General features: G+C 48.6%; 1 protein-coding gene across 1 annotated transcript in view; it reads left to right on the forward strand.

Annotated features, from left to right (window-relative positions):
* HSPA9 (heat shock protein family A (Hsp70) member 9) overlaps positions 1-23,643 on the forward strand; it is a gene marked incomplete at its 3' end in the record, with an annotated part of 663,406 nt that overhangs the window by 394,216 nt on the left and 245,547 nt on the right. The window lies entirely within an intron of this gene.

Genomic DNA, 23,643 nt, shown 5'->3' on the forward strand with positions numbered 1-23,643 from the left:
CCCCAGGTGTAGAGATTCATCTCCACATACTCATATTTATATTCAGATGTCCTCCTATTTACACTATCAGGAGTAAGTAGTCATTATAATTTAAACATATAGTATATGAATAAATAAGAGTAATATGGAAATAATAAACGGTCGACTGTTTTCATAACATAAAATGACGGACGTCAAAAATTCCCACCTTACTATGCAGTGTGAGCATTATATAATGGCCTTGTATCAAAATATTCTATTTGGGTTCTCTACATACATATGATGGTAACGTGGACAAAGTCAAATACTCCCACTAGAGAGATGGAGGATAATATATAGTTGAGTCTGGAGAGTGTAAGATGTCACATCCAGATTTGAGACACCAAAGTAAAAGGTCCCCCCCCCCCCCATATTTGGGGATACTCAATACTTATATGTACCTCAATAAAATCCAATATAGGAATGAGGCAGGGAACTTAAGTATATTGTCCTCATGATTGGAAATTAGGCTCATTCTGCCTTACAGTGCCGGAGCCAGTGACCCTTAAGAACATAGATTGAAATTAAAAAGGTGTCATTGTGGTGGTAATCCACTAGTAGCCAATGCACTGTCATCCAATGTCCGTACCTATCTGGTTTTTCTTCAAATTGCATCAAATTGCAAGCTCTGCCTATGTAATCCATTTAGTTTGCCTTCCCTCCTTTTACTTATATGCTGACGTTGCGGTCATTGGGATCGGCTGCTGGTCCCTTCTATATAGAGTGTGGGTTTGCTATCGCTGGATGTGCATGCGCATCTGCTGGTTTAGTTGAAGAGTGACTTGGAGCGCAGCGGCTGCGGGGATCTTCCGGTTCTCAATGACGCCGCTGCACCTCCCACCAGGCGATATCGTCCTTTCCGGCAGTGAGATTTGTGTACTTGCCCTGGAAACGGCAATCGGACGACGGAACGCAGTTTTTGGCGCCATTCAAGTTATGGGCAGCACAATTTAAGACGGCGTCTTTAATATGACCCTTAGGCAGGCTCACCAACTAAACATACACCAGGTACGTATAAACCTTGGATAACCGTGCATTGGCTACTAGTGAATTACCACCACAATGACCCCTTTTTAATTTCAATCTTTGTTCTTTAGGCTCATTCTGCCTTACAGTGCAGGAGCCAGTAACCCCCATTTCAAATCATGAGTCCAATATACTGAAGTTCCCTGCCTCATTCGTATATTGGATTTTATTGAGGTACGTATCAGTACTCTTACTCCTGAGTATGTGGAGATGCATCTCTACACCTGGGGACCTCTAGAGTAAGGTGTTAACATATTCTGCTATCTTCACCACTGCAACTACAAGTTACATCCTCTAAATCAATCGGACTCATTGGTCCGTCGGTTCATCCTGCCAGCCTTGGTCCTATACACACAGTGGGGTCAGTACAAGCCACATCTATTTTGTTATTTTCAGTTTGTTTGATTTATGAAAAATATTTGTTACACAATAATGAGTTTATTATTTTGTTGTACATATACTATTGCAGAAATACCGGTCTTTTCTGGTCTCTCTGGCCCTGACTGAGCCCTATGCGAAATGCGTTGGCTTGCTGGGACCCCTAGACCGTGTTTCATCAGAGACCCTTCCAACATCTGTTATAAGTATCGGCATTCCCCCAAAGGGAATCTATTTCTGCACATGTGTTTTTTGATATCTTTTTGTTCCCCTGTATGGGACTTTTTCTCTTGCGTCCTCGGACAGTCACCGCCCGATGGCATTGGCCTTAGCAGGAGCAGGCTAGGCAGATAATTCATTATCAGGTTAATAAAAAAAAAAAACTTTTTTATACCTCGGCACGCCACTAGGGGGCCATCCCTCAGCCATTAGCCTAGACCCAATCTGATCTTACCTCAGTTTTATGCTGCCTGGCGTCAGGAGTAGAGCTAGGTCTTCCCTGCTGAGACCTAGAGCCTCGTTTTTTTTCTTAGATTTTTTTCTGAATTTGTGTTTTTACACAATAGATTTTTTATTTTTTCTCACTATCACTAGTTAGTCAGGGATTCCTTTCCTGGAGGACTACAAGTGACTGCAGAGCTGGACCTCGGACTGGGTATCATAGATCCTTATGGAGTCCCAGCCTGCCAACGAGCGTTGCAGGTTACTGGTACGCCCAGGCCTCGCAACGACAGTGCCCCTCCATATGGGGACGAGCCTGCAGAGCTGCGTCTTTGCTAAGGATGTTTCAACCCGGATCGCCCGCATGTTGCCAGTGTTCCCCCATGGCTGACGGCACCCCCACTTAGGGTGGGAGGTTTCCATATCTGAGCGGTGCCCGCTTCCTGGATGGTGAGATACCCCCTTGTCCCTGGGGACCTTTGGGGGGTTGTGGGCCCATGCTCAGGGGATAGCAGGGCTGGAGGTCTCTGTCGGGTCCCCCTTCTGGCCGGGTTGGTGTTTTTTTTCTCCCCCCCCCCCCACCACGCTCCTGCAGGGGGCGCTGTATGGGGTACTGTAGGGGTCTCCCTGGGGTCCCTGCGGTTAGCCAAAATGTGTTTTGTGCACTTATTTGCCACCTGTTGGGGCGGCCGCCATTTTGTGTGGTGTGCAGAATCTCAGCTCTGTTTGACACAGCAGCCATGTGGGGCCGGGCGCCATCTTGGATGTGGGCAACATGCCTAGTAAGGGCAAGCGGCCATTTTCCCTGTGACTTTTGTCATTGACTTTCCATAGGCACCTTTTCTCTGGGCTCGAGGGCTGGCCTCTAGTGCTGTGAGGTCACTTGCTCCTTCTCTCTCCTGTGCAGGACGCATGGTGGGCAAGTACTGACAGGCTGGGGGATTTTTGCTTATTTCTCAGCCATTTTTCGAGCAAATCGAATTTTACTTTTGGCTAGTGTTTCCTCAAGGGGCTCTTTCAGTTAGTGCAGATTGCGGGGGGGGGGGGGGGTTCTGCGGAAACCGCCGATTTTAGAGGGCCAGCATCCCTTTTTAATTTAAAGGCAAAAATGGACTCCCAGGACAATAAATTCCCCGCAGACCTGGTGGGGACTTCGGGTACACCTGAATCCTCCTCCATGGCCTCCATATCTGCTGCTCTTGCGACTTTGGCGTTCCAGGTGAATCTGCTGATGTCAGATCACTCCTCCAAAAAACAGCCTGTGCCCTCCCAGTCCTGTTATTCTGAGCCCGAAAATGGTTGCACGGATGATGGCCACCCTGAGGGGTCCCGGTCCCCTGCTTCTGAGAAGGATGAGAAGGAGGAATCTTTCCCCTCGGCAGCGCGGGAACGCGCTAAGATGGATGCCCTCATTAGCGCCAATAAAGAAACTCTAATTCTTGACGATGAGCCATCTCAGTCAAGTAAGCGGTCTGCCTTCGGGTTTAGCAGGCCCCAGCAGTCTGGTCAGGTTTTTACCTGCCCTAAGGAATTTCACGAGATTGTGAATGCCCAGTGCCGACGCATTAAGCACATGGTGGTGCCTAGGCGTTTTTCCATCCGCTATATTTCGCGGAGGCGGTAGAAAAGCGTTGGATGGTGTCCCCAAAGGTGGATCACACTGTGTCTAGGCGGAATAAGTCCACCTTGATGCCAGTGGAGGGTTCCCTGGTTTTCAGGGACCTGGCGGATAGGCGGGTGGAAGCACTCGCCCGTCCCATTTGTATGGTGGCAGGTTCCCTGTTGAAACCTGTTTTTGCCTTGGTGATGGCCTCTCAGGCGCTCACTGTGTGGGGCAAGGGGCTTCGCAGCACCCTTGTGGCGGAGTCTGCTTCTCCGGCTGCCCTTGACATGGTGAATCAGCTCAACCAAACTGGGATGTATCTCTGCGATGTGGCCTTGGACGAGGCTTCTTTGGTCGCCCGGTTGTCGGCGGTGGGGATCGCGATCCGCTGCATTACCTGGTTGAAGAGCTGGTCGGCTCACCACGCATCCAAGAAGACGGTATCTGAGATTCCCTATGCGGGGGGGTCGTCTTTTTGGGGAAACTCTGGAGGAGTGGATCAAGGGGCTCACAGGAGGTAAGAGTACTCTGTTGCCCCAGGTCACTAAGGGTAATTCCCCCCGCACGCGGAGGGGACCCTCCTTCAAGACTCAACGTACTTCCTTTCCTTCCTTTGTGAAGCAGGAGAAGGGAAAACCTTTCCGGCCTCCGGGTGGCCAGAAGGAACCGTGGATGGGTAAGCCAAAAGCTGGTCAGTCTTGCTCGGCGGCCCAGTATACCTCTTCCTGAAGGGATGCCCTCACCCGTTGTCATTGGGGGGGGGGGGGGGGCGTCTGCGTTGCTTTCAGGAACCCTGGTTGTCCGGCATTCAGGTTCACGAACTGATTTGTTCAGGGTACAAGATTGAGTTTCGATGTCGCCCCGCAGAGAGGTTCTTCCCGTCCAATCTCCAGCTGTTCCCCGATCGTCTGAGATCTCATGGGGGCGGTGCACGATCTGCTTGCCCAAGGAGTCATTGTACCCGTTCCTTCACGGGAACGGTTTCACGGATTTTACTCCAACCCGTTCACAGTGCCCAGAAAAAAGGGCAAGGTATGTCCGATTCTGGACTTGAAATCTCTGAACCGCTTTGTGCGGGTGCAGAAGTTCAGGATGGAATCCATCCGGTCGGTGGTGGCAACGTTGAGACCGGGGGGCTTCCTGGCTTCCATAGACTTGAAGGATGTGTATCTGCACATCCCCATTTTCAAGGGTCATCAGCGATATCTCTGCTTCGCGATGGCTGGGGAGCACTATCAGTTTGTGGCATTGCCTTTCGGCCTTGCTTCGGCACCCAGGGTTTTCACCAAGGTGTTGGCTCCGGTTCTAGCTTTGCTGCGTTTACGGCATTGCGGTCCTCGGTTACCTGGATGACCTCTTGTTATGGTCGTACTCATGTGTGACCTTGCTGAGCGATCTGGCCTTGACGGTTCAGACACTTCAGGAATTCGTGTGGAACATCAATTTTCGGAAGTCGGCACTGACTCCCTCAACTTGTCTTCAGTACCTAGGGATGGTCCTGGATTCTGCTCACTCTCGGGTCTTCCGGAGGACAAGCCCAGGACTCTACGGGAAGAGATCAGGGCTCTCAGGCACAATGACCTCTCCACTCTGCAGACCTGCATGCGGGTGCTGGGCCTGATGGTCTCGGCCTTCAAAGTAGTTCCGTTTGCTCAATTTCACAACAGGACTCTGCAAGCGGAGATCCTGGTCAGATTGGACAGGACGCCTCAGTAATTGAAAAGGAGAATTTCCTTGAGTTGTCCGGTGACTGCAGTCGCCGTCCATGACGTAGGGCCAGTCCTTCCGGCCTCTGTTGTGGAGGATTCTCACCACGGATGCCAGCCTATCGGGCTGGGAAGGAGTTCTGGGCAAGCTTTGTGCCCAGGGGACGTGGTCGACGGGGGAGACCTCGCTACCGATGTCCTGGAGCTCCGGGCGATTAAAGCTTTGTCTGTTCCAGTGGTCATCTCAGCTTCAGGGGTGTCCGGTCAGGGTACATACGGACAATGCCACGGCCGTGGCATACATAAATCACCAAGGGGGCACGAATAGTCTCTCCGGGCGGCCATGGAAGTGGCCGAAATCCTGTCTTTGTCTGAATCGCATGTACCGGCGATCTCCGCTTTTCACATTCCGGTTGTGGACAACTGGCAGGCGGACTATCTGAGTCGCCAGACTTTGGACCAAGGGGAATGGTCCCTATATCCGGAGGTATTTCGCCTCCTGTGCGCCCGGGGGTGGACCCCGGACGTGGATTTATTTGCGCCTCGTCTCAAAAAAATGTGGAAAGGTTTGTGGCCAGAACTCGCGATCCTCTGGCAGATGCCGCGGACGCGTTGGTGCCTTGGCAACGTTATCGGCTGATCTATGCTTTTCCTCCAATTCAACTGTTGTCCAGGTTCCTACGCAGGTTAGTGTCAGAACGGATGTCAGTCATTCTAGTGGCCCCGGACTGGCCTCGACGGTCCTGGTACGCGGACATCGTTCATATGGTCGCCGATTCTCCCTGAAGGCTTCTGCTGCGAGACGATCTTTTGTCCCAAGGACTGATCTTTTATCCTGCTTTACAGTCTGGCTTTAACGGCATGGCGGTCGAAAGCCAGGTCTTGAGGGATAGAGGTCTTCCACAGGCGGTCATCCCTACCTGTTAAAGGCTCGTAAAGCCACTTCAAGGAAAATTTATCACCACACCTGGAAAGCGTATATCGCTTGGTGCGAGACGAATGGTCTTCACCCTCCTACCTTCTCGGTGGCGAAGGTCTTGGCCTTCCTGCAGAAGGGCGTGGATCAGAGTCTGGCGCTCACTACGGTCAAGGGTCAGTTGTCAGCCTTGGCCATCTTTTTTCAGCGACCTTTGGCGTCGCATTCCTTGGTCTAAACCTTCATTCAGGGGGTGCGGCATTTGGCTCCCCGAGGAGAGCTCCTTTGCCTCCCTAGGATCTAAATTTGGTTTCGTCTGTGCTACAACAACCTCCCTTTGAGAACATCAGAGAGATTCCTCTGTCTGTTATCCCAGAAAGTTGCCTTTCTGGTGGCCATCACGTCGGCTCACAGAGTGTCTGAATTGGCGGCTTCGTCCTGCCATTCTCCTTATCTGGTGCTTCATAGAGATAAGGTGGTTCTGCGACCAAATTGGTTGTTTCTTCCCAAGTTGGTTTCTTCGTTCCACCTCAATGAGGATATTGTGTTGCCGTCCTTGTGTGCATGACCCAAGCATCCTAAGGAGTTTGCCTTGCATTCCCTGGATGTGGTCCGGACGGTCAAAGTCCATCTGTCCGCCACAGAGTAGATTCGACAGTCTGATTCCTTGTGTTCTTCCTAAGGGACCTCGGAAGGGATCGGCCGCCTCCGCGGTGACCATTTCTAAGTGGATCAGACAGACGATTCCATTAAGGGTCGAATTCCTCCTTTTCCGGTAACGGCCCATTCTACTCGAGCCGTTAGTGCCTCTTGGGCTTTTCGCAATCAGGCTTCTGTGGCTCAGGTGTGCAAGGCGGTGACCTGGTCGTCCTTGCACCCTTTCACAAAGTTTTACAAACTTGACGTATTGGCATCTTCGGATGCCTCTAAAATATATAAAATTGTGTTGCGCAGAATACAAATCTATATAATAAATACCCTTAATAAATATTGCATAAGCTAGTACGATAATAGGATCACTGTTATCCTTCCTCCATAAACGTCTGGTGTGTAAATGGTAATCAGTGTCGAATATAAAAAATAGTTGGTGAATAAATTAATGTCATAAGTTATACAATAAATATGGTATGCTCTTAATCCTGTAAAAACTTTCATATAGGTGAAAAAGTGTATATGCTGTGCAATATCCCTCAATATGTAAAACCACAGTGATGAGCAAATCCTAATAAAAGACTTTATAAGTTGGTCCTAAAATGACGTGCAACATCCATAAATAAAACCAATCCTTCATATGGTGTCCAATAAAAATTAAATAATTAAGAATGGTAATATAGTGTCCAAAGATAGAAATAAAAAATCAAGTCCAACGTGAATCAGTGCAAATAACAAAATCATTTTTCTGTGTTCAAAACCACCAGCAGGTGGAAGGTGCTCCCCAGACTTGCGAGTGACCTGGATGTCACAGATCCTACAAACGCTGTGCACCCCCTTGTGAATGGGCGCTCACCTTAGAAAAGATTAGACCAGGCACATCAATTGGGGCTCCTAAACAGGGATAGCCCTTCCCGGTCCCAGTGATACAATGGTCCGTGGCTCAGAGGTCTGCCCTTATACCGGAGATCGGGTAAACTATTTCATCCACATCCTCTTACTCCAGCACAGGGTGTCACCGCATAATATGCAAAAAATAAAATCTCCAATAGTGCTTATACCTTTAAAATATTTATATATATATATAATATATATTAAATAAAAACGAACCGATGTAAACTCACATTTAATGGTGCATCATGCACCTCTTGCAGGCAGCATACAATCAAAGATCCAAGCCGTGATGGCAAAGCTGGAGACGCTGTGGCTCTCCTATGCCGATTGGCTTGGATCTTTGATTGTATACTGCCTGCAAAAGGTGCATGGTTGCACCATTAAATGTGAGTTTAATTTGGTTCGTTTTTATTTGAAATAAATATTTTAAAGGTATAAGCACTATTGGAGATTTTATTTTTTGCATATTATGCGGTGACACCCTGTGCTGGAGTAAGAGGATGTGGATGAAATAGTTTACCCGATCTCCGGTATAAGGGCAGACCTCTGAGCCACGGACCATTGTATCACTGGGACCGGGAAGGGCTATCCCTGTTTAGGAGCCCCAATTGATGTGCCTGGTCTAATCTTTTCTAAGGTGAGCGCCCATTCACAAGGGGGTGCACAGTGTTTGTAGGATCTGTGACATCCAGGTCACTCGCAAGTCTGGGGAGCACCTTCCACCTGCTGGTGGTTTTGAACACAGAAAATTTTTTTTATTTGCACTGATTCATGTTGGACTTGATTTTTTATTTCTATCTTTGGACACTATATTACCATTCTTAATTTAATTTTTATTGGACACCATATGAATGATTGGTTTTATTTATGGATTTTGCACGTCATTTTAGGACCAACTTGTAAAGTCTTTTATTAGGATTTGCTCATCACTGTGGTTTTACATATTGAGGGATATTGCACAGCATATACACTTTTTCACCTATATGAAAGTTTTTAGAGGATTTATTAAGAGCATACCATATTTATTGTATAACTTATGACATTAATTTATTCACCAACTATTTTTTATATTCAACACCGATTACCATTTACACACCAGACGTTTATTGAGGAAGGATAACGGTGATCCTATTATCGTACTAGCTTATGCAATATTTATTAAGGGTATTTATAGGGATGTAACGATATCGAAGATATCGCGATATCGTATCGTCGTGGTCGTCTCGATATCGTCGTGGTCGTGTCTCGATATCGTCGAGGTTGGGTTACAATATTAAAAGGACAGGTGTCCGTCAAAAAGCAAGAGGAATAAACACAGTCCCGCAGGACAAATCATTAACTACATAGACCAGAGTTTAAGGATTTTTTTTACTGTTTTTTTTTTTTTTTTTCTTGCAATGTAGATATTTTGATCTTTCTGATGAAAAACGTGAACATAAGCTAAATGATAGGTCAGTGTTTTTTTTAAAGGCTTTTTGACTGACTATTTTATTTAAGTTTAAGTTATGTTCCTAAATACCAGTTTTAAAAGGCTGCCTTTATTTGCCTTGCACATTTAAACCTGACTTAACTTGATCTTTGTTTGCACTTAAAGGGAATTGCCTATTGTTTGTTTACAATTGTTCTAGCTGCTTCTTAACTTGAACATTGCACAGAAGAATCAGTTATGCAACCAAATATTACTATACAGAATATTGATGTTCCTGACTACAACTTGCACTTTAAAAGCACTATGTGATCAGTGTTTTATGTTGTCATGGATCCATAAATACAACAATAAATTGCCTGTTGACTGGCAAAAGCAGAATAAATGTCAGTATTTTTCCGCTATTATCATCACAAACACTATCATGAGCTATTTAACAAACCCGTGAGCTTTTCCACAATATCGCAATAAATATCGTACCGCGAGGTCAATATCGAAATTGTATCGTACCATGAGATTTTGATATCGTTACATCCCTAGGTATTTATTATATAGAGTTTTATTCTGCGCAACACAATTTTATATATTTTAGATTTTTACACTTTTTATGAGAAGTGAAGTGTTTGCGGCATTTTAAGAATCTAATATTGAAAGGTAGCTCGCAGGAATTCTTTGTTTTTTAAATCTTCGGATGCCTCCTTTTGGCCGCAAGGTTTTGAGTGCGGCAGTTGTTTAAGGGGACATTGTTTTTACTGTCCTTTTTTTTTTTTTTTTTTTTGGGTTTCCAGTATTTTCCTGTGGGCTCAGGTTGTTACTGGCCCGACTATTTGCGTTACCTTCTCATTTGGTTGCGTTTGGTTTTGCCACCCCTCATACCTGCACTGCTTTGGGACGTCCCATTAGTGAAGGCTAATACCATCGGGTACCATAGAATTTTTGTAAGAACTTACCGTAAAATAATTTTCTCTGTAGTCCTCTGACAGTCGCCACTCCCTCCCCTCTGGTTTTTGGATCTAGGGGTTGTTGCCTTCCGGTACTGCTTGCTACAAACTGAGGTAAGATCAAATTGGGTCTAGGATAATGGCTAAGGGATGGCCCCCTAGTGGCGTGCCGAGGTATAAAAAAGTTTTTTTTGTATTAACCTGATAATGAATTATCTGCCTAGCCTGCTCCTGCTGAGTGCGCCATTACCCATTAGTGAAGGCTAATACCATCAGGCGGTGACTGTCAGAGGACTACAGAGAAAATAATTTTACGGTAAGTTCTTACAAAAATTCTATTTTTTCATCCCTTATGTATATGTTTTTAATAAGTATTCAATAAAGATGCATTTTTTTATAATTTTGTATGTCTCGTGATCCTCTTCCTATAGGCCAATATAGGCCTATAAAGCCCCATTTTTTCTGTCCTTGTTTTCTGTTACTACATATTAGGGGTAAGGGCCAATACCACGGTAATCTGTCTATACACTGTTAATGTAGGAATCCCTCCTGCCAGGCCATTGTCTTTTTCCGACAAGGGAGAGCGGGAGAAGCTGCCCCCGCCGAGAGAAGAATGTGATTATTGCTAGCGGTTATAGCCGCTGCTAGCGATAAATGCAGAAAAGTCCTGGCATGCTGGTTTTGTACCAAAGTTGATCGATGAACTTGGTACGTTCAGCTTGCCCATACATGCTTTCAATCCTAGCCGATTCCTGCTGAACCGGTTCAGATTTGAAACATGTATGGCCTGCCTTAGGAAAAAATGTACAAAATTTCCCAGAACATTCTCAGAACATTCGAATGACATTTAAAAAGATGTTTGCATTTAACATCTGATTTTGGAGTGTGAGGATTTTATCAAAGGAAAACCATATGCACCATTAGAAATTTGTTTGAAGAAACGTTTTATCCTGCTCCTTAAACTTTTCTTGCTACTGCGGTAAGAAAAAAAAAGTAATGACCCACTAATGATTACAAAAACAAAATTTCTCTTTCGTTCATTGGGGACCATTGAGTCATACTGCCCCCTACAGGAGTAGGACACTAGGCAGAAAAGAATTCTGGCTACACCCATGGGCAGTCCCGGGGGGATACTCCCTCTCTGCTCTATAGTCACTCCGTTTTTTTCTGCCTAGTCCGGAGAAGGGACCTAGTTTTTTGCTGTAATCTTTGGTCCTGGCAATTTTTTTCCTTTTTTGATAGAAATTTTTTTTCCTGGATTTTTCCTGTGAGATCTGCAATCAACTGCCAGACTGGGCGACGGGCTGGATAATCTAGATCCAATGGTCACCCCAGTCTGGCCAGTGAGTGCGTAGACCTCAGCTCCACACTAGGTTGGCCTGGCCTGCGAGTTAAACACCTCACGAGGTAACATACGACTGGGTCTCGGCCCGAATAGCGGCGTTCCTCCTGGCCGACAGCTCCCCATTTCAATGCAGAGGGGCTCTGCCTTGAGTGGTGCCCACCTGGTTCCTGGTAGCTGTCCCTCTCCTCCTGGAGGGATTTGGGGTGGATGTGGGCCCCTCCTTGAGATGGTCGGACCCCTGGTTTCCCCTCCTTCCCCCAGGCATCCCCCCTGCTCAGTCCCTCCTCCATTTACGATGGGGCTGTTTGGGTGGTCTGGCCACTGTTCCTGGGGTGAGGGCAGGGTGCTTACTAGCGATGGGGGGGGAGGGGGGTGTACTGCCGGAGACCGGACGATCAACTAGGGGGATTGTTCCTAATGGGGGGCTCCTGCCAGGGCCCCCCCATCCTGCCTGGATCTGTCCCCGAGGCCTGGTCTCTCTCCTTGGTCCCTGAATGCCTCGTGGTGCCGCAATTTGTTGTAGACTGTGTATTCCTATACATGGCAACCATGTCTGTGTAGTCTGGTGGCCATTTTGCTGTGGCTTGCCATTGAAAATAGTGACAGCTATGACAGTGGAGCCCTGTGGGCGACAATTTCAGCAGTGGAAGCCCCTCCTCATCCCCTGGTGCTTACTCCTGGATGATTTTTACTTCCTGATCGCCACATGTGTAGCGCATTATCCATATGGCTGCAGGCACTTTCTGCGGGTGGTGAGTCTGGTGGGGTCCTCTCCCACTCTGCTGAGGATCGCTTGGTGCTTTGTGTCCAGCGACCAGGTGGTGCTGCCAGCGTGGTAGGGGTTGTCCCCTAGCAATGTTGGGGTTGGGGCACATTTCCCCACCTGACCCCCCTCTCTGAGGCTGCAGGGCCCTCCGGCAACCAACCATCCATTCATGTACTATCAGCGGTCCTAGAGTCCCTTGTGTCCCTTGTCACTGGTGGAGGCGGCTTGTGGGCGACAGGCTAGCAAAAAGCACCCCCGCCTTCCCCTATCTCATCAGATCTCGAATCTGATTTGGTCACCGCGGACATGGGTCACCCTGCTTGGTCTGCAACCACGAGCCTGGAATTCTCGGATAGTGAGGATGATTCCTCCACGTCGGTGCACGAAAAGGCTCTGGTGGATGCACTGATTGTATCTGTGCGTGAGACCCTAAAGATGGAGGACTCGGCTGAAGCTGTGACGGAGGGGCAGGTACCCTTTAGCACTCGCAAGCCATCCAGAGCAGCAAAGGGGTTTCTTTTCCCTGCCTATTTTGACAGAATTGTTGCTTAAGAGTGGGGACGACCAAAGCGCCCATGTGGGGTTCTTAAGCAGTTTACTAGGCATACCCCTATGAGGATTCCCTTCTTAAGAAATGGACTGTGCCACCAGTGGTGGGCCCTCCGGTTTCTAGATTGAACAAGACAACCATGATTCCGGTTTTAATGTCCCCGGTCATTAAGCATCCGACTGACCGGAAGGCGGAGGCTGTGGCCCGCAATATGTACACTCTGGCTGGTTTGGCAATGAGGCCGTATTCACCATTGCCCTAGTGTCGCAAACTGACTAAATTGGCTAAGTTCTTACACCGTGACCTGGAGGAGGGAACAGCTCCCCCTTGCCTTTGCCGAGCTAGCGGACCAGCTGGTCCAGGGGCTGCAGGTTATCTGTGATGCCTTCGTCCTGACGACGCGTGCTGGGTCACGTGAAACTCGTCGTCACACACTGAAGCCTCTCCTTCCGCCCCACTCCCGGGCAGTGACGCTGTCCCCCCTCCAGCTGTCCGGAATGCGGGAAATCTATCCGATACCTGCGATCCCCAGTTTGTACGCTGGCGGCCACACTTGGAGTCCAATGCAAGTCCACCCGCATTCCTATGCTCTCGTAGAATAGGAGGAGAGCTCTCTGGGAGCCTTGAGAATCGCTTTATCTGCGATGGATTTGCTTATCTGCCTCTTCAACCTTCACCTCATATCTGGTAAGGGACATTCCTCACTCTATTTTGTCACGCCAGAAATTGCACTACGTGATCCAGGACATTATCTGGACTATTTTTTTAAACTGGCAAGTGACACCAGCTTATAGCCAAAAGTAACCAGCGTTGTATGAGAGATGGAAATTTGAGGCATTACATAGCCATGATTTTAACTTTGGAGTGACAAATTGGTCTAATCAGCTGACTATCTTTATGTTCCCTAAACCCTTGCTGAGGATGGACAAGTGATTTCAATATACTCTACTCAATGTGAACTGCCATATCTCCTTTGGGTCGCCCCGCATTGACTATTCCCCAGTGAACTTTGTTATTAATGCGGCTCACCTAAGTATCTTAACTGCTTCAACTTGTTTCTAAATATCTATCTCCATCTAAATACAGGTTTGGAGTGCAGGAATAGATCCTTGCGTTGGTCATCCAACAAACATACTTCACTGGACTGCTCATCTTCCCTATCTGGGTCATACGGCCCCCTCAACCTTATACAACTCCTGTCCATTAATTCAGCTCAATCTGAGCTTTTGAATGAAAATGGGGGTTTTCCCCTGACACATTATTGTATTTGGGTCCTTATTTGGAAGGATTGGAGCAGAGGGGAGGCTGTGTGCAGCCTGGGTGTGGGGTGGAATTATACAGAGGTGGTTCATATTGGGATAGAGTTCACAGGCTTCTGAGCCCCCGTTCACACTGGGGCGACCTGTCAGGCGACCTGGTCGCCTGACAGGTCGCTGTAGGTCGCCTCGCATAGAGAAGCTGTGGACCCGTTCTAATAGGAGCGACACAAGTCACTCCGACTTAGAAAAAGGGTCCGGAGCTTCTTTGGGGCGACCCGGAGCGACCTGCATAGACTTCAATGTTATGAAGTCCGTGCCGGCCGCTCCGAGGTCACGGTGCGAGCAGCGCACCGCGACCTGTGAGGTCGCCCCGGGAAGTAGCGTCGCCCCAGTGTGAACGGGGCCTCATGATACTCAATATTTATTTTCTGTTTATTTTGTTCTAGATTTGTTACAATCTCAAAGTGTTAATTTTACCATTTTTTTTTTTTACAAACCTGTGTTTGAGCCATTCTTTGCACTTTCTTTCTGGTCTTTTATCTTTGGATGCGGCTCCCCTGATGGCTCGCTTATGTTTTGGCAGTGGCAGTTTTAATGCCTTTTGTAAGGGGTTTTTGTCAGTAAAATCACTGCTTCCTTAGTTTGTCTACCTGTGTAAATGGGAACTCCGCGGTGCGGACCGCAATCTCGCCGATTTAAAGGGCAAGTGTCCTGTTTTTTTGTTGTCCTACCAAAAATGTTGTCCTGGGTTAAAACTTCCCCCAATGGTCTATTTTGTGCTTCTGGTGCACGCTCAGCCTCTGTACCTGCAGCAAACATTGTTGTTGTTTTGGCCACAAATGCTGTCGCTGTGTGCTGTTTTGAACCGTATATCTGATTCAAAACCTAAAATTGTTGCCACGGACAACGCCCCCTCTGCGAGGTCCCAGTCCGCACACTCAGAAGGGGTGGGGGAGGAGTCCTCCGCCGCATCACAGGAACCTGCTTTGGTTGCACCCGTCAGGGTCCTTTTAATTATTAACCCTCCCAGTCAAGTTAGCGGGTTTCCTTCAGGTCCCGCAGAACACCCAGGAGTCGGGTCAGGTTTTCCCTGCCCCGAGGAGTTTTCAAGATATCGTGAATGGACAGTGGCAACGCGTTAACCACTTTACCACCGGAGGATTTTGCTGTCCTACGTCCAGGCCACTTTTTGCGTTTCGGCACTGTGCGACTTTAACTGACGATTGCGCAGTCATGCAACGCCGTACCCAAACGAAATTTACATCCTTTTTTTCCCCCCCCACAAACAGAGCTTTCTTTTGGTGGTATTGGATCACCTCTGCGCTTTTCATTTTTTGCGATATTAATAAAAAAAGCGACAATTTTGAAAAAATAACTATTTTTCTACTTTTGACAGTTAAAAAATATCCAATATATTCAATATTTGTCATATATTTAGGCCAAAATGTATTTAGCTACATGTCTTTGACAAAAAAAATTCTCAATGAGCGTATTTTTAACCGCTTTAAGACCGGAAGATTTTACCCCATTCCTGACCAGGCCATATTTCTCTGTCGCTCATTGACAGACGTAGTCCTCCTTGATTAATATCAACTCGGGTTATACTGCCCTCTACAGGAGTAGGACTAGACAGGAAAGAAATCGTTCTGGCCACACCACATTCCTTGCTAGGATCTTCGGTCCTGGCAGGATTTTTTTTTAAAAATACTTTTTTTAGACAGCTTATTTTCTCCAGTGTTCCTGTGAGATCTTCAAGCAAGTACGCTGAAACTGGGCGACGGGCTGGATGTTGAGATCCAGTGGTCACCCCAGTTCAGCCTACGAGCGCGTGCAGGCCATAGCTCCGCGCTGGGTCGGCCGCGACATAGTCCCACTGGACGGGGACTGACCCTGCGAGTTAAACGTCTCGCCTGGACGCCAATGACCAACAGAGTCACAGCGTCCGTATTGGTCGACAGCCCCCCCACCCCGGTGGAGAGGGGTTCTGTCAGAAGTTGGCGCCCGCCTGGTTCCGGTATGGTGAGTAGAATGTTCCCCCTCTCCCCCTGTCGGGTTTGTTGGTGGACGCGGGCCCCTCTCTGGGATGGTCGGACACTCAGTTTCTGGGTCTCCCCTCTATCCTAGAACAGGTCACAGATTCCCCAATTTGAGTGTGATTTTTGTGAATAGAAACCAGGAGGCTTGGTTTGGGAGCTGACTATCTAAAGTTACTATGACTGTAAGGGTGACTGAAGTCAGTGGCAGACTACTAAAAGGCATTACTATTGAGGTATAGAGGTATCCTACCTGTCTAGTGTGTACACAGGCCGATGCCTATGCCTGAGTTACTGCAGCCACAGATCGCCATCCCTCCAGAAAGCCAGTCACTTCCACAGGCCGCACAGCCTCCCGCAGGCCGAGGACACCTCCCGCAGGCCGAGGCACTTCCGCAGGCCGCACAGGCCGAATGCACACATCCCGCAGGCCGCTGCTAACTTGCAAGCCGCCGCTATCCTACACAGGCCGCCGCCATTTCTCTATCGCTCATTGACAGACGTAGTCCTCGGTGATACAGCACCTTCGGGTTATGTTGCCTCCACAGGAGCAGGACTAGACAGGAAATTAAAATGCTCTGGCCACACCCTAGGGGCAGTCCCAGAGGGTATATCCTCTCTCTCTCTGCCTCAGCAAATCAGTTATTTTCTGTCTAGTTAGGAGTAAGGACCTAGATACCTAGCTGGGATCTTCGGTCCTGGCAAGATTTTTTTCTTAAGATTTTTTAGACAGCTTTTTTCTCCAGTGTTCCTGTGAGATCTTCAAGCAAGAAAGCTGAACTGGGCGACGGGCTGGATGTTGAGATCCGGTGGTCACCCCAGTTCAGCCTACGAGCGCGTGCAGGCCATAGCTCCGCGCTGGGTCGGCCGCGACAAAGTCCCATTAAGGGACTGACCCCGCGAGTTAAACGTCTCGCTGAAACGCCAAAGACCATGAGTCACGGCGTCCGTATTGGTCGACAGCCCTCCCGCCCCGGTGGAGAGGGGTACTGTCAGGAGTTGGTGCCCGCCTGGTTCCGGTATGGTGAGTAGTATGTTCCCCCTTTTCCCCCTGACGGGTCTTGTGGTGAACGCGGGCCCCTCTCTGTATGGTAAGATAGAGTCCCCCTCTATCCTATAGCATGGCACAGATCCCCCTACTTTGAGTGTGATTTTATGTGCAAAAAGCCAGGAGGCTTGGTTTGGGAGCTAACAATCTAATTGTATACATGTTTAAAAGATTGTAATCAGTGGCAGTCTGGGAATCTTACTGTGATAAGAATAAGGTACCTACCAGTCAGAAGCCACGGACATGTAGACTGCCTTCCTAGTCAAATCTCCAGCTATACCAGGCCTTCCGAACGGCCATGAGGTCCGCCAGGGCCGGTACCGCCAACCACGCCAAAAATCCCCATGCAGAGATAGTGTTGTGTGCCCTGCAGCACACCGCTATTCGGTACAGGCCGCCGCCATTTTTTTTGCTGGATTGCACGAGCCGCCATTTTGGCGTAGCCTCGTGTCTCCAGCATGGGGGCGGCCATGTTTGAGGTGATCCAAACACCTCGTGGAGCTAGGGGAGGCGCCGGAAGGCGTGCAGAGGGGCGGAGCCGCCTCCTTTCTTCCTGGGCAGCCAGCCAAAAGACTTCCTGTTTGTCAAGACAGCGCTGTAACCTGTTGCAGTTAAACTCTGAGCATCAAGTGGTGAGCCTGGGGGTCTATCTCTCTCTCTCTCTCTCTCGATCGATAGGGATCCCTAGCAGGTAACACTAAGGGGCTTTTGTGGCGCTGGGGGTCTGTGGAAAAAAAAAAAAAAAAAAAGTTTTTTATTTTTGAATTATATTATCCGGGAAGTTACTGGAATAATCATGGACCCTGCCACACAAATTCCCCCACCTGTTTCCCTCGAGGGGGCCACGGGACCCGCCGGTGCACAGAGTGTAGAGGCATTTACAGCAATTTTGGAGTCTATGGTGGCTCGGGTGGAGGCGGCCTGTCAGGGATGAGGGTCAAGGAAGCGACCCCCGCCTACCCCTATATTATCTGACACCTCTGACTCAGATTCAGAGATGGTCACTGCAGTTGCAGGTCCCTCTGCAAGGGCTGTTACCTCAGGTAAAGCTCCCTCAGACAGTGAGGAGGACGTTTCTTCTCCCGCTATAATTCAGGAAGAAGCATTGGTGGATGCACTAGTTGTGGCAGTGCAGGAAACCTTAAAACTTGAGGTTTTACCGGCAGAAGCAACTGATACAGAGATTCCTTTTGGTACTAACAAGCCCATCAAAACGGTGAAGGTTTTTCCTGTACCCAAGTGTTTTGGTAATAAGATTAAAGGAGAATGGGAGCATTCTAAACGTACCTTTACTATTTCCAAGCGTATTGCTAGACGCTATCCGTTTGAGGAATCCATCATTAAGAAATGGACGGTACCACCAGTGGTGGATCCACCTATTTCCAGGCTGAATAAAGCCACGGTTATCCCAGTGGAGGACACTTCGTCCTTTAAAGATCCGGTGGATCGAAAGATGGAAGCAGAGTCCTGCACCATCTTCTCTCTGATAGGGTCAGCATTTAGACCAGTAATTGTTATTGGTCTAGTTTCCCAGACACTTACGGAATGGGCGAGATTGGTACGCCAAGACCTTAGGGGAAAAGATATTCCCCAGGAAACATCTGATTTGATGGAACAGATTATACAAGGGCTACAGTTTATTGGACACTACTCCCCTATTAGGGCATGCATCTATGTCAGCGGTAATCCTCAGACGTGTGCTGTGGTTAAAATGCTGGTCAGCTGACCTAGGTTCCAAAAAGACCTTGACGAATCTCCCCTTTCAGGGGAATCGTCTATTTGGGGCCACCCTAGATGAAATCATTAAGGATGCCACTGGGGGCAAGAGCACTTTTTTGCCACAGGCTGCTAAAGCTAAGGGACCTCGCAACAAGCGAGGACCTTTCTTTACCGCCCATAAAGGGTTCGCACGCCCGGCTGGAACAAGCGGGAAAGGCAAGACTCCTCCAGGAGGGTTCAAGAAAGGCTGGTCGGACAAACAGAGGACCAACTCAGCCAAACCCGAAGCAAAGGAGTACACAGCCTGAAGGTGCGCCCCAACCCGGTTTGAGGGTGGGGGGACGTTTTCACCGGTATTTAGGACATTAGATCGAGCATCAACCACTACTACCGGTGCGATTCTTCCCTTCCAACATTTAAGTACTACAGGGAGCGGTAGTCACCGTTCCCTGAATAGATCTTTTCCTTTACCTTTTCCTAAGATTAGTCTCAATTCCCCACAGGAATCGGATCTGGTTGACCAGACAGGCCAAGTAGCCTCTAGCCGGGTGACTTCGGTCCCTGAGGTTCAACCAGAAAAGATCACCCTTCCTGATAGCAATCAGGTATCTGATAAATGTGTGGGAACAGAAAACGACCAGACTTTCTCGGATGGTCGGGGCCAGATAGCTCTAGGGACGCCTGGTTCAGATCCAGTCAGCACCAGTGGTCCTAGAAATTCTAGGCTGGCCCCGTCAAGCCGGCCTGGCCGACTTGGACAGGCTAGTCGCAGACGTTCCGTGGGAACTTCGTCTCAGGGAGTGTCTGTGGTCTCAAGGACCAATTTACCATCGTGCTTTACAGTCGCTGGTTTTAATGGCCTGGCCATTGAGACCCAAGTACTGAAGGACAGAGGTTTGTCAGCTTCAGTCATTCCTACCCTTATTAAAGCAAGGAAAGCGACTTCCAGCAAGGTCTATTATCACACATGGAAGACTTATATTGCGTTGTGCGAATCTTTAGGATTTCCTCCACGTACCTATTCAGTGACTCGAATATTGGCTTTTTTGCAACAAGGGGTTGAGCAGAAGCTAGCCTTGAGCACCATCAAGGGTCAAGTTTCAGCATTAGCAATCTTCTTTCAGAAACCTTTAGCTACCAAGTCCTTGGTGCGGAATTTCATCCAGGGGGTGCGGCACCTGGCTCCACCAGTCCGCGCGCCCTTACCGCCCTGGGATCTTAATTTAGTTTTGTCGGTTCTACAGAAACCTCCCTTTGAAAACATCAGGGAGATTCCCTTGTTTACTTTATCCCAGAAGGTGGCCTTCTTGGTGGCTATCACTTCTGCTCGCAGGGTGTCAGAACTGGCTGCATTATCATGCCAGTCCCCATACCTAGTGATTCATAGGGATAAGGTAGTACTTCATCCTAAGCCATCCTTTCTTCCTAAGGTGGTTTCAGATTTTCATCTGAATGAAGATATTGTACTACCTTCCTTGTGTCCTCAGCCCAAGCATCATCGGGAACATGCGTTGCATTCCTTGGATGTGGTTCGGGCAATCAGAGTATACCTGAAAGCTACGGAATCATTCCGTAAGACGGATTCACTTTTTGTGATCACGGATGGCCCCAGAAAGGGTTTGCCTGCATCTGCCGCGACCATTGCCAAATGGATTAGACAGACGGTGGTACAGGCTTATTCTATTAAGGGTCAGAGTCCTCCGTTCCCTGTTAGGGCGCACTCCACTCGAGCGCTCAGTACTTCCTGGGCCTTTCGCCATCAGGCGTCAGTGGTCCAGGTATGTAAGGCGGCCACCTGGTCGTCGGTACATACCTTTACAAAATTCTATAAAATGTGACGGCATCGGCGGATGCCTCATTTGGCCGCAAGGTTTTGCAGGCCGCAATTTGAGGAGACCGGTGGTCTACCTCGAGAGTTTTTTTCTGTTTGGAAAATTTCTTTTTTGTTGAGTCTCATCATTAAGGATGAGCATTGTAAACTTCTAGTTGGCACCGGTTGGGCCTTCTAGATTGGGATTTGATTTCCATTTTCCCACCCCTCATTTGATGGTGTGATACTGCTCTGGGACGTCCCGAAGGTGCTGTATCACCGAGGACTACGTCTGTCAATGAGCGATAGAGAAAAATGGATTTTTATAAAATCTTACCGTAAAATCCTTTTCTCTTAGCTCATTGACAGACGTAGTCCCCGCTCCTCTGTTTTGGAGTTGGGTTGGGTTAAAATCTCTAAAGACTGCTTTTTGACATAACTGATTTGCTGAGGCAGAGAGAGAGAGGATATACCCTCTGGGACTGCCCCTAGGGTGTGGCCAGAGCATTTTAATTTCCTGTCTAGTCCTGCTCCTGTGGAGGCAACATAACCCGAAGGTGCTGTATCACCGAGGACTACGTCTGTCAATGAGCTAAGAGAAAAGGATTTTACGGTAAGATTTTACAAAAATCCATTTTTTCCTGCAGATCGCACGAGGCCGCCATATTGGCGTAGCCTCGTGTCTCCAGCATGGGGGCGGCCATGTTTGAGGTGACCAAACACCTCGTGGAGTAATTAGGAGGCGCCGGAAGGCGTGTAAAGGGGCGGAGCCACCTCCTTGGCCCAGGGAAAGCAAGCCAAAGACTTCCTGTCTGTAACACAGTGCTGGAAGCAGGTTGATAAGAATCTTCTGTTCATCGGGTGAGCCTTGGGGTCTTTCTCTCTCTCTCTCTCTCTCTCTCTCTCTCTGAGGGGTCCAAGCAGGTAGACTGAGGGGCGCTACTGCGCTGGGGGACCAAGTTAAAAAAAAAAGTTTTTTTTTCTTGCAAGTTTTTTTTGTGTTTGCTGGCAAGTGTCTTTACATGAACCCTGCCACACATGTATCCCCACCTGATCCCCTCATGGTGGCCGCAGGACCCTCCAGTACCCCACTTGTGATGATGCATTATCAGCAGTTTTGGAGTCTTTGGTATCCCGGGTGGAGGTAGCCTGTCAGGGACGGGGTTCAAGAAGAGCGACCCCCGCCTACCCCTATGTCATCTGATACCTCAGATACGGATTCTGAGCTGGTCATTGCAGCCCCTTTTTCTGGGGTTGTTGTCTCATTTACGGTCTCCTCAGACAGTGAGGAGGACGCGTCTGCCTCCGCCATAGCACAAGAAGCGTTGGTGGAAGCACTAGTTGTGTCTGTCTGGGAAACCTTAAATCTTGAGGTTACACCGGCAGAGGTAGCTGAGACTCGTATTCCTTTTTTGGTACTAGCAAGCCTACCAAAATGGTGAAGGGTTTCCCTTGCCCAAATAGGGTCGTCCGTAAATGAGCCCTGCTATTTCCAAACGCATGGCTAGGCGCTATCATTTTGAGGAATCCCTCATTACAAAGATGGACGGTACCACCAATTGTGGACTCACCGATTTCCAGACTAAATAAAGCCACTGTTATCCCGTTTGATTGACAGAATGGGCCCCACCCATCTCTAGGGTGGGGGGGACGTCTTCACCGGTTTCCGGATCCAGGGCTTTCCAGAATCCCGGATAAGGGGTTCGCGAGGTCATACGGTCGGGATACAAGATCGGGTTCGATCACTTCCACCGTTGCGATTCTTCCCTTCCAATATTTGACATCCCCGGGTCGCTTAAAAAGCTTTGCGGGGGACAGCTTGATACAACAAGCAGTGGTAGTTCCCATTCCTTGGAGGAGTTCTAGTCAAACTTGTTCACAATGCCCAGGAAAAAGGGCTAGGTGCGTCCAATTCTGGTCTTGGAAGAGATGGAGTCCATCCATACAGTGGTGGCCTCCCTGCATCAGGGGGATTTACTGGCGTCCATAGACATTTAGGATGCCTATCCTTATATCCCCATCTTCGCAGAACATCAGCGTTTTCGTTGCTTTTCCCAAAGCTCATCCCTGGTTCCCACCAGGAGACTGAACTATCTGGGCCTAATTTTGGATACATCCTTGGCAAGAGTGTTTCTCCATGCGGAGAAACTCCAGAAGATTCAGTCAATGATTCGGATGTTGCTGTCCGTCAACTGGCTGGGATTGATGGTCGCCTCCTTAGAGGCAGTACCGTTTGCCCAGTCTCTTACCCGAATTCTCCAAAGAGGAGATTCTTCTCATATGGAATCGGAATCCTGATTCCCTGGACAATCGGATCCGATTGAGTGAGCGGACCAGGGAGGCTCTGGTCTGGTGGCTTCGGTCTCCGATGCTCAGCCAGGGGAAGTCATTTCTTCTGATAAATTCCAGGTTACCGATAAATGTGTTGGAACTGAGAGCGATCAGACTTTGTCTGATTTACTGGACCGAGCAGCTCCAGGGCAGCCCGGTTCGGATCCAATCGGTCTATGCCACGGTCATGACTTATGTCGATCACCAAGGGGCACCAAGAGTGCCCTGGCGGCCATAGAAGTGGCCAACATTCTTATTGGGGGAACAGTTGTTCCAGTTCTCTCCGCGATATTTATCACGGGGGTGGACAGGCAGATTATTTCAGCCGTCAGATTCTGGATCAAGAGGAATAGTCTCTTCATCCAGAGGTATTTCACCAGCTGTCCCTTCATTGGGGCACCCCGGATATGGATCTGTTGGTACAACAGGGCTCGCACCCGCGATCCTCTAGCGGACGCAGCAGACGCGCTGAACGGCCTGTAAAGGCAGTATCAGCTACTATATGTCTTCCCCCCTTCTCAAATTGCTGCTGAGATTTCTCCGCAGGATAGAGGTGGAGGGAACTCCAGTTCCTGGAAATTCCGGATTGGCCTCGTCAAGCCGGGTACGCCGACTTGGACAGGCTAGTCGCGGACGCTCCTTGGAGACTTCCTCTCAGGGAGGATCTGCGGTCTCAAGGACCAATCTTCCATCGTGCTTTACAGTCGCTGGTTTTAATGCCCTGGCTATTGAGACCCAGGTACTGAAGGACAGAGGGTTGTCAGCTTCAGTTATTCCTACTC

The sequence above is a fragment of the Pelophylax lessonae genome, assembly GCF_965119305.1.
Source record: "Pelophylax lessonae genome assembly, chromosome: 4".
In the NCBI taxonomy this organism is placed as follows: domain Eukaryota; kingdom Metazoa; phylum Chordata; class Amphibia; order Anura; family Ranidae; genus Pelophylax; species Pelophylax lessonae.